Here is a 12,703-nt window from a genome sequence, read left to right as displayed (position 1 = left end):
GATTCTTTTTAAGATTCAGCCATTTACCATCGTCAACTTTCAGATCAATTTTCACGTTGTTGTTTACAGCATTCTGACTTCTGTATAATATTATAAAAATTGTTAATTTTACTGGCCAAAAGGTCAAAACATGCGCTTTTGTAGATGCAATCATGTATCCATTTAACTGACACGAAACATTACTGAGATTATTTTTTTAAAATATTTCATTGTTTACGTTATTGTTTCATTCGTGATAGCCATGACTTGTGTTGTTTACATAAAACGTAATCAGACTTTGGGTACCTTTCTATTAAATCCGGTCGTTTTCCAGAAGCAGGAAGACCCCGACATTTCAACCACCTTTTTAACTGAATATTTGTGTGTTCCTCTACAGAGGCGTGAACAAACTTTGCCCCGGGAACGTCCTCCTCTAATAACAAATTGCCCCCATCGTAACTTTTGTCCGAACCGACCGCAGCGCCTCTAGCGAGAAACTTATTTTAATTTATGCGCATAAAATATGGCGTAAATGTCTATCGATGCTATTAAAAGAATGCGCGAGAATTAACTTCGTCTAAATTGTTTTCTTGGTTGTAAGGAATACTGTGGATACTTATGAAAATTCACACCTGTTAATAGTTTGTATGTTTAATTTTATCTTCATTGAGTCTCCATTGGCGTAATGACATCGGACGGGATATTGGTGCTTTATTTGTCTAGACCTGGATTCAATTGTTTTTATATCTCTGATTATAGATCTATTTTGTTTGTTCAACTCGATAAAAAAACCTGCAACTAACACAGAAAACACAAGATATACACAACAGGTTTGATTCATTCTCAACGTACACTGTATTGGTTTCCTCATCATTGGTTTTCAAATGATTACGCATACAAATCGAAGTTATGTAGGAGTAAAATCCAGATAAAATATGTCGCATATTGAGTTCATTTATTTATTCCCACTTAGAAAACATTGTGAAATTCTCAATTCCCATCTGGCCAACATTTTGATTTTCACAAGGATTTCTGCAAGCCGATATCTCCTTCGGTGGACAGCGCCACTTGGTATTCGTCAGTCAAGATCAACTCGACTTGCTAGCAGATGTAAACACATGGTATGTGGACGGTACCTTTAAAGTTGTCCTGCAATGGCTGCATCCGTTCGCCCAGTTATTTTCCATACACGGATTCCTTGGAAATCAGCAGAAACAGGTTCCACCCGCCTTTGAGCTAATGAGCCGGCGCCAGACTTCGGACTACACCAAAGTATTTTCTACCATTTTGCAAAAATTATCTCGAAAAGCAGTAGTACATACAATCGTGGCGGACTTCGAAAGAGCAACCTGGGCAGCGTTGCGGGAAACAATTCCTGGGATAAATATCATTGGCTGTCACGTTCATTGGTCCCAGGCTGTATGGAGGAAAGTACAGGAAGTCGGGTTGCAGGTTCAGTACAGTGAGGATATCAACATATACCGGACAGTCCGCAGCATCCTTGCTCTGCCGTTCCTGCCAATCGCTAATGTGCAAGGCGGTTTTGATACAATCAGAGCCAATGCTCTGGACAACGATAAGCTGGACCTCCTCTTTAACTATATAAAACGCAATTGGATAGACAGTTCTACCTTTCCTCCATCCACATGGAATGTATACCGAAAGGAGACCCGGTCCAACAACGATTGTGAAGGCTGGCATCGAAGAATATGTTGTGCCACGGAGACAGCCCCGCCGATGTTTTGTCTTATTTCCATCTTATTTAGCGATTCAGAGAAATTGCCACTCCAGAACCAGATGGTAGAGGACGGGTCATTGCAACGCGTTCAGCGAAGAGACGTAAGAGACCGCAAAAGACAGTATGAGGACCTATGGGGACAATTCGAAGAAGGACACCTCACAGACATCCAGTCCTTCCCGAAAATATATGGACCAAGCCGCCTTTAGGACCGAATAAATGACGCTTAAAAGACACCGTGTTTATAAACCGCGAGTGAAGGCAGATTCCTCCAAAAACTATACGTGGACTTACATAGATTTAGGAAAAATCACCATATTTGTCACTTGTCTATTATTTTGCAATTGTAAACCGAGTCTGGGCCCTGATAAGGCGTCGTGCTTAACACGATAAGAACAGTTTGCAATGCAAATTATTACTATCATTGATACATATGTGATATTTTGTTGTACAATGTTCAGGTACTGGATTAGTATAGTATTTATTTTAACATTCTTCATGTAAGTTTAACTTTGTTCAATAAAGTGTAGCATTAGTATGTTCCAATGTGATACTTAATTGTTTAGAATGCGAGCAGTGTGATGTATATTTATAGATGTATAACATTTAATGAGATAATTAAAATTTTAAAGGGGGGGGGGGGGGGTTAACATGCATATTTTTAAAACGTACTTTATCAAACAGTTTATTCATTTAATTTTTTCTTACGAATTCTTTTAATCGCATTTTGACTACAGGAATTTGAATGATAAATTTTCTATTTGAAAAAAAATAACATTCCCAACAAGGAATTCCATAGTGTTAATCCTTATCGAAATAAAATTTTTACAACCAAGTTTGAATCATTTAGAATTTTTTTTTTCAAAACATTAAATTGAACTTTTTGGGGCCCCCTCCTTTAACGATGAATCAACACCAACTTGTTGGTTTTTCAGACACAATTAAATCAAAAAGACCTCTTTAAATCAGTTTAATACATTACTTTTACGGGGATATATGTATTGTCGCTTTTCTTAAGAAAAAAATTACAGCGAAAAATCATCTTGATTTGTAGCCATTTGTTAATGTTGATTTTGAATGAAGATAAAAATAAAGGATGGGCCTTAGTAAAATAGAGCGATATGCCTGTCAATACAATGCAGTTTCAGGCTCATTGAGAGGGGTTGGAGGGGCTAGACCGTATCAGAAATCTTGACAAGCAAAAATGAAAAAAATGAATACTGCTGTCTGACTTTCCCCCCAAAAAGTATGTCATTTTCACATGATAACATTTTTATTTGAGTGTATTCATCGATCAATTGATTAAGGTTATAAAACGTACCACGAGTTCACGCCTGGTAAACAACAATCGTTTATAATGTGGAAGACCAATCAAATTTTTAAATGTTCTTAATTTGAGCGCCTTGAGGTACAATTTTCTTCTTTAACGTGTAGAAATTTTTTTAAAAATAAAATACAATAACTAGCTAGTACAATGTAGTTGAAGATGAATATGTACCTATATATGTGCATATTTTCATATATAATTTTATCGTTTTTATAAAGTAAGGGGGCAGAACTAAAACAAAGGGAATTGGAGTTAACAGTGTACACCTACCAAAAATTAAGTTTTATATCTTGCATAGGATCTTATTTTTGGTAAAACTGGTATTTCATAAGGGTACAATGTCAAAGATTAATTGTAGGAAAATTAGTGTAAAATTTGGATACAGTTTATTTTATGGTATTCTTTTTTTGTTTTTCTACCGAGGGGCCATAGGCACAGTATCCTTTGTACACCCATATAAAGCCATTGTAGCTCAGGTGAGCGATGTGGCCCCATGGGCCTCTTGTTTGCATTTTACAGTCGGTCAAATACAACTGATTAGCAGTCTGATTAGCCTTATATGCATAAAATTGTTCATTCTCTACAAAAGCGGTATGCTTTATAAAATATGTTAAAGCTGACATGAATTCATAAATACGCATTATTTCCCTTTTATCTCCGACTACCGCCATATTAGTTATCGATATGTAGTGTTCTGCTCATCGCTACACACCCCCTATATAAGGCCGAGAGCACTTTTCATGCTTCACCGCATTCAGGAATTTCATACACCCAAACACGTTACCTTGGACGAAAAGACTTGTAAAAACGCGTTTTGAACAAAAATAATATGACAACCACTGCACTGGCATGCAAGATATATCCAATAAACGACGAAACAAGACAGACTGAAATCCAGGCGCAGATACTTCGAAAATTCCTCACTAATTGTAGACCGTTTTCCTGTGTATGTTATAACATCGCACATGCGCAAGCCACACACTGTGGCAGATCGAGCAATGTCAATTATCGCATGGATTTTAGAAACGGGGCGTTTTTGTAGGAACGGATTGAAATGTTGTTACTTTCTTGGATTTACTTACTATCATTTAGCTACTGTGTTGGATGAAGTGTCGCCGGGGTTTTCAAGAAGATGCACACGTTATACACTCTGTATGAACAAAACACGTGTTCGATGTGCATGCGAAGTAAGGCAGCACTATAAATATAATAATGCGGATACCTTGGACATCCTTTCAAAGAATAAATATATTTTGTATTTCATTGATTGTTGTTTTCTTAATTCTTTATTACTACATTTTACTACAATGTGTAGTCCATGCATTTAGAATTCCGTGCAACCCGAATGCCTCGATCGGAAAGCAACCGACTGTAACCAACCGGTATATATACCCCAGTGGCAGTACAGGAGCGATCGAAACTAATATGGCGACCAAATGCTTTTATGAATTTATGTCAGCTTTAAGACAAAAATATTACATATCCTTTAATATCTTTTGACTTACTGATTGATTGATTTAGTAACTTGTTTATTGAAAATTAGTAACTTGTTTCAATATATCTAACATTTCTAAATTATATAAAACAAGATATCTGTGAGCCAATGCTCACTAGCGATACCCCGCTCTAATGTGAATATGCAAAATAAGCAAAGTCAACATTTAACAGCTGGCATCTGATTGGTACAGAACTATATCCCACAATATATCATGCCTAAACAAATAGTGTGTTAAAATTTTAAGCATCTGCGATAAATAGCTGCTGATAAATCTTTGAGAAAAATTTGGGCTAAAATAAACAAAGTGCTATTTTAACAGGAAGTTGACGTCCTATTGGTACAAAAATATATCCGACGATATGGCATGCCTTAACAAACACGGTAAAAATTTCAAGCATCTGCGATAAATAGCTGCTGAGAAATCTTTGACGAAAATTTGTTTGAAAAATTTGGCTAAAAATAAACAAAGTCGTCATTTAACAGGAAGTTGACGTCCGATTGGTACAAAAATATATCCCACGATATGGCATGCCTTTACAAATATTGTGTAAAAATTTCAAGCATCTGCAATAAATAGTTGCTGAGAAATTTTTGAGGAAAATTTGTTTGAAAATTTTGGTTAAAAAATAAGCAAAGTCATTATTTAACAGGAAGTTGACGTCTAATTGGTACAAAAATATATCCTACGATATGGCATGCCAAAACAAATAGTGTGTTAAAATTTCAAGCATCTGCGATAAAGAGTTGCTGAGAAATCTTTGACGGAAATTGTTTTGAAAGTTTTGGCTAAAAATAAACAAAGTACTCATTTAACAGGAAGTTGACGTCCGATTGGTACAAAAATACATCTCACGATTGGCATGCCTATACAAATACTGTGTAAAAATTTTAAGCATCTGCGATAAACAGTTGCTGAGAATTCTTTGACGAAATGTTTTTTGAAAATGTTGGTTAAAAAATAAGCAAAGTCATTATTTTACAGGAAGTTGACGTCCAATTGGTACAAAAATATATCCTACGATATGGCATGCCTTAACAAACGCTGTGTAAAAATTTCAAGCATATGCGATAAATAGTTGCTGAGATAAATGCGACAGAAATTTTTGTTACGGACGGACAGACAGACAGACACACAAGGGTAAAACAGTATACTTCGGAGCGGGGTATAATTACTGTATCAAATTATCCATATTAACAATATCTATGAAAGTAAAACTTATTACAGAATTAATCAAGTTAATTGATAACAGCTGATTAATGTAAAAGAAGCCACAGCCAGGGAGTAACACCTGTGGTGGTGGTATACAGTAGTTAGGATCACATGGTGTCGGTCGCCACAAATCCCCTGTCACCCCAATATACCATCTGTGCACCTGTGAATTAAGTTAGCAATGTTTGATTGGTCAGTTAGTAAAATTTACTTCTGTAGATGGTTTTTCATTGGTTATTCCAAATCTGTATAAATAAGGTAGATCTTTGATTGAGGAAAGTTTTCACTGGAGTTTTAATTAGTTGTCATTTCATTAGCCTGAATCACTGAAGATGCCACGCCGTAGACTTGTTCATCATGATAAATACATAAATTCAATAATATTATAAATAAATAAATTTAATTGTAATTTAAAAAATATTTATTACTCTAATTGAAGATCGAGATAAAATATTTTAGATTTTATTTTATATTTTATGTGAAACTTAATCTTGGTCCATATACATTTGAATTACCTTTTTGTATTTTCTTCATTAGTCCTTCATTGGAACGCAAATTGTTTAGATTTCATTTTTATTTGTTATAGATGATTGATTATCTGAAAGCCAGAACAAAGCTTAGTGATGCAAAATTTCCATCAGATATTCAAACCGAAGCGGAAAAATGATTCAAAATCATATCTGTACTATGTAAAGATATTTTATTCAATTTTTCATTGAAGAAATAAACAGCAATTTAAAGAGTTCACCGGGATATGAAGTTGGTTGGTCATGTGATTAAATTTTGTGAAGCCCGAAGGGCTTCTCAGTAGATTTGATCACGTACCAACCAACTTCATTTCTCGGTGAACTTTTTAACACGCAGCATTGTTAAGGCGTCCCGATGCTAAAATACGGCTGGAAAACGATATTATTTGAATCATGGCAAAAATAATTTTACCGGGAGTATTTCTTTAAATCTATGTTACATTTATTGACATCGATGTTAAACATTATATTTGATGCATTTTTGTGACGTCATATGTACTTCGTAATCACGTGACAGGCGAATCCTAATATTGCAAATGATCTAGTTAAAACGCATCGGCGCAGGTGATTAATGACATTAAATCATACATATTTTTAAGAAAAATCCTTTGTTAAGTCATAAACTTTGAAGTTCTTGCTTGGGAAACAAATAGATATTTCGTTTATAGAAGATATTGTTGAAACATTCCACAAAATCATCAAAATAATGCACATTTTTACTAATCAAAAGTGATTTACAAAAAATTGGGGTAAATCCGTAGGTTTCCGCAGCACGATTCACATTGGTACTTATATTCTCTACCAATTTTACGTAAAATATTTTAAAATTGTGTTGATCTTTCACCTGCGCCAAGCTGGTTTTACATGCATGGACATTTCTTCATTCAGTTGTTTACACGTAGCAGGGAGAGTCTCCAAATCACTAGTTTATAAATAGTCTTTTACTTAAAACGAAGCTTTAAAACTGCCGATTATTTGATACTGGTTTTTAATATGAATGAATTCTGTACGTCTAGAATTAACTGCAGCATCTATATAAAGGAAACATGCGGTATTATACTGGTTTGATATAATTCACTTTTAACGTTAAGATACATTCCCTGAGAACTATCGACAGGAATGCAGATCGTGACGTCAAGGTTAATTATGACGTCATATCGTATGAAGTACAGACAAGTGACTTTCTACATATCGCATCGGGAAGCCTTAACATGCCCGCGCATTGCTGTTTATTACTTAAATTTACGTTTGAAAAAGACAAATCGTTCAGAACTGTTAAAATTACCGAGATTTTAAGTTTACAATATTCCAAGCGACAAACGATAAGCGCGTGCTATGATCTTAGTGACGTCATGAAATAGTCCATACAGAATTGAACGTTCTCGCTATTCTATAGGTTCATATAAGGAAACATATTTGCAAATGTGAATATTTTAAAATGAACAAAATATATTTTAATTTGTTTTGCAGACCAAGAAGACGATATGTGGAGTACTGAGATGAGATAGAAAAACAACCACCAAAAAGGAAGTAAAGTCAGGAAAAACGGCCAGACCCTTTTGTGCTACAACCTTCTGTGCTATTAGTTCCGTAATGATCGTTTTTAATAAACAAACGTAAAATACATGCACAAAATGCAAACTATTAGAAGATTTTTTAAAACTTAAATAGATAGATGTAACAGGAAGCCAGGAATATTACACCTCCACTCCCTGCTGAGTACGTTAAGTAGGATGGAAAGCGCATCTTCTAAAACAAGTGGTTAACAATTTAACATATACCTCGACATTTGAAAACAGAATTTACGTTTTTGTTGGTAATCATTTTATAAATAAAAGTTGTATAATTCTATGTAAAATGGTATTATTCTGAATTGTGTGCGATGTGTAAATGTTCAGTACATTTCATCTTGTAGCATTAGAGGTGAAATTACAAACAACTCTCGGAAAGTCCACTTTTAAGTCTCCCAAAACACTAACTTCTCCAGTTGCTACTGGAGAAGGCGAAAGTCCTGATGAATCTTCTGCACTTGAAGAACTCCCAGTGGAGGTTCATTTTCCCATAGCAAATAGGGGGAAATTAGACAAGTTGGAAGATCAACTTGACAATGCCGATGCTTTTAGAGTTTTATGTATATGTCATATTTTATTCAAACATAAACAACTCTTTGAACAAAATTCTGATTTTCTTTATGAGCATCAATGACAGGTTATATATAAATATGATATGTTTTGATAGTTGATTGAAAGAGATAATATGAAGCAGATATGGGTTGGTTACCGGATATGATTTTATTTTTAAAAGTCAAAGAACAAGGTAGTATAGGTGGCGAGAACATGAATTTATCTATTAGAAAATTGGCTTAAAAGAGAACATTTTGTCCAAATATTCAGTAAAAATAATGAATAATGTGATATATAAATCTGTAAATATAGTCACATGCTTTTTATACACTTTACATATCGTGCTGCCCTAATTCGCGTGTACATCGAACACGTTCATACAAAGTGCATAACATCTGCATCTTACTGTAGACCTCGACCGCCCTACATCTAATGTATTCAATGAGAGTAAAAGTAAATCCAAGATAGTAGCAACGGGACATTGTATTCTAGTCCATGCTATTTCTGCACGATTTACTCAAGTGTGCGCTTTGTCTATCTACGACACGATAAAAAGGTTCAGCATTGATCGAGGGATTTTGAAATATGTGCGCCTGGATTTAAGTCGGTTTTGTTTCGTCTTTCCTTGGATATTCGTTACCAGTGCAGCAGTTGCTATTCATAACACGTTCCTATAAATCTTTCCGTCCAATTAAACGTGTTCGGGTGAATGAAGTGCCTTAATGCGGTGAAGCATGAATAGTACTTTCGGTCTTATATAGGGGGTGTGAAGCGTAACAGAAAAAGCAAAACAACAGACAACATGGCAATATCTACGACTTTCAAATCGTAGATAAAAAGGAAATAAAACCTATTTATGAATTCATGTCAGCTTTAACACAAGTACTGTGAATTTTAATTTTTGCTCATCATTTGTTTTGTCACCTTTGAACCCGCCATAATTTCCCGACTAGTATGTTTTAACAGGTCGGGGAAACTATTTTCTGTGATGTCGGAATTAATTTACTTACTAAATGAGGCACCGACATAGCTTAATGAACTACGTCCTTCGATTTTTTTTACTTTAAACGTCAAATTCATATTAAAAGGAATCGCATTTTGTTTCCTTTATTTCGCCTTCACCTCTGTTTGGACGGAGAGAATCGTTACTATATAATGTTTCAGGTACCTTTCGCAATATGATTTTTTGAAACATAGATACTGCTCTTATTATAGTGTAGGTAACGAAACTGATTAGTCATTTTCTTTGGAAAACCTGCATTGAGAAACGAATAAATAGAACTCTGTGTGAAATGTCAGGTGAAATTCTGAACCTTGATAACTTCTGTAAAGGTACAGTTGTTTATAAAATACATATATAGTTTAATTGGAAATATTTGTTTATATTGGGCGTGTTTATACTCGGGCTGAATTAAACAAGATAAATTGTAAAAAAAAAAAAATAGAAAATAAACAGCAATGCTGAAAAAAATAAATCATTGTGATATGAACTTGGTTGGTCACGTGATCAATTAATCGGGATTTGATCACGAACATGTACCATCCAAGTTCATATCCAAGTGAACTTTATAACATTGCTGGTTATAACTTATATGAACGTTGGAGAATGGCAAACCGTTCAGAAACATTAATATAACAGTGCTTCTACATAAAATTGCAACCGTTATGCGAGTGTGGTTATCTAGTGACATCACAAAAACGTTCACACAGAATTCAACGTTTTCGCTAAAGGTTCATGTAGGGAAGATGTTAATATTGAAAAATAAACAGATGTGAATTTGAATTAAAGAGACCCTGCTTTGGCTCTATTGTTGTTTTTGCATCTATGGTATAATATGGCAACATATGAAATTATACCAAACATATCACGGTATAACTGCAACAATCGGAAACTATACCATGGTTTGCGTGTGTGTGCTTAAACTAAACTAAAATTGTATTGTATCATACCATAGATAATCATAACTTTTGAGATATGCCAAAACGCCGTAAAGTGACAAGAATTTGGACAAAGACTGTAGTTTGTTTGGCAGATAAAGAGTCTTCAAGGGTGCCATCATCTGCAGAGAAAGAAATTCTGTTTAAAGCAGGGCTAGGTAGGAGAAGGAGAGGGGGTATACTGTTTTACCCTTGTGTGTCTGTCTGTCTGTCTGTCCGTCCGTCCGTCTGTCTGTCTGTCTGTCCGTAACAAAAATATCTGTCGCATTTATCTCAGCAACTATTGATCGCAGATGCTTGAAATTTTAACACAGTGTTTGTTAAGGAAGGAGTCTTCTCGTTATCAAACACATTTCTTATAATAAGAAATTCATGAAATTTTGACACAGTCAAACGGATCATATTACCAAATGATTCTATCAGTTTTATCAAATTTGACCTTTTCGTTTTTGCATAAAGGTCAGGTCAAGGTCACTACCTTTTTCCTCAACGTAAAGGATGATAAAAATAAGTGTGGATCTTTGTAGTTCTGTAGACATTTGTTTAAGATTTGAATATTCTATTCTTCAATGAAATGATAGAATATCAGAATGTCTATCAGCTTATACTACTAAATCTGAATAAATATTTATACTAAAATTGATATTGCTTAGCCCGCATTTCCTTTAACTTTCTTAAATTTTGAAGAAATTTTTATTATTTTTTTATGCTTCAAATAATAAAATATCTATGACTTTTATGTAAAATGAAGACTTTATAAAAAGATATAAATTGACAGAAAGGCTAATATATTGACCGTTTTATAAGAGAGAAAAACTGATTTTAGTGATTTTTTCACAAAAATCAGTGTATAGAATGGGCGCTTTAAAAAGCCTATAGAAATGTAGTTTGATAGGCAAATCATATTTTAAAAACATATTCTGAAACCCAAGTATCATATCTTTAGTTTACATTAGTGGATAAATCCAACATTAATGTTATTGTTTTTAAAATGCTAAATCAGACTCATTAATCTGCAGCAATTCTGAATTGCGCAACATGTGATATTTTCCTACGCCAATATTACGCCAACTAGAAAACTGACCAGTCAGGAAGGGCCCCGCTATGACAATTAATATAGAGAAGTGAAAAAAACTTTGAATTCCATCCTCTTTATATTAACAATGATGAGAAATAAATGCCCGGCAGAAGATGTAAAGAACTGGAATATATAGGATCTCGTGATTTGTAGTTGGATATGATTTTCATCCAACAATTAAAGTGTTTTTTTCTTGAGCCTTAGTGAGGGGATAAAACACACAAGTTGGATAAAAATCATATTATACTACAAATCATGAGATTCTATTTATCCCATATTTTATACACCGCAATCAATGTTTACACTGTTTATAAAACTCTACATTATTTTTACTTCATTATGCCTAGGCAAATCCCATTGTAAAGTCACAACTCTGGAATATCAAAAAAATATCCAATGAGTCATATCCACGGGATAAAGTGGGTTAACATGGGATGAAATAAAATTTGTTAAAAAAACAAAGAATTGATACCAATGCAATGATACCTAGGCTTTGCCTCTATTCAATAAAACTATCATAAATCATTGTGTACGGTATTTTAACCCCCAAAAATATGAATATTATATTTCAAATCCATATTTCAAAGAATGTACACAATACTACACATCATTCAAAATTGACCTTAACTTCAAAACAAAGTTCATTTGCAGACACAGGCAGTGCAGTAATTAATCTCAATGTGACAGATAAAGATAAAGCTTAGGATTTTCTTCCTGTGGAAGGTTAATTAATCCCAAAGGACAAATATTGCACAGCCTTCCATGTATACAATGGTAACATTCTCAGCAGTTATCTCTCTTTGCCCATTCATTCTCAGCAGTTATCTCTCTTTGCCCATTCTTCTTATGCATAGTTATGAATCTACCCCACCACCCCAGCTCCAAACCAGAAGACATAGAGAACCAAACTTAGCATCAAAATATGTATTTCTGCCTACTGAACTACCATACCAAATTTGAACTTGATTGGGCAACCATAAAAAAAGTTCTTAGAAAAAAACAGGAAATTTGTGGACGGAAGAGTGACAGACGGACGGACGGACAGAAGGACGGACGGACAGAGTGATTACTATAGGGCACCCGCAAATCCTTGCGGGGCCCTAAAAATATAGTCCCTGTTAGATTGTAAACTTTGATTACTTTTTCTATGCCAAGTTGTATGATGATAAAAAAAGAAAGAAAAATATTCTATTTTAATTTCCTTTCATCTTGATTTAATGAACAATTAATGAATTTTACGTTTGACAAGTCGAAAACCAGAAAAGACTCCTTCCTAAAGGCAAGC

Source organism: Crassostrea angulata, chromosome 2, assembly GCF_025612915.1.
Source record: "Crassostrea angulata isolate pt1a10 chromosome 2, ASM2561291v2, whole genome shotgun sequence".
NCBI classification, from domain to species: Eukaryota; Metazoa; Mollusca; class Bivalvia; order Ostreida; family Ostreidae; genus Magallana; species Magallana angulata.
This window is presented reverse-complemented; position numbering follows the sequence as displayed.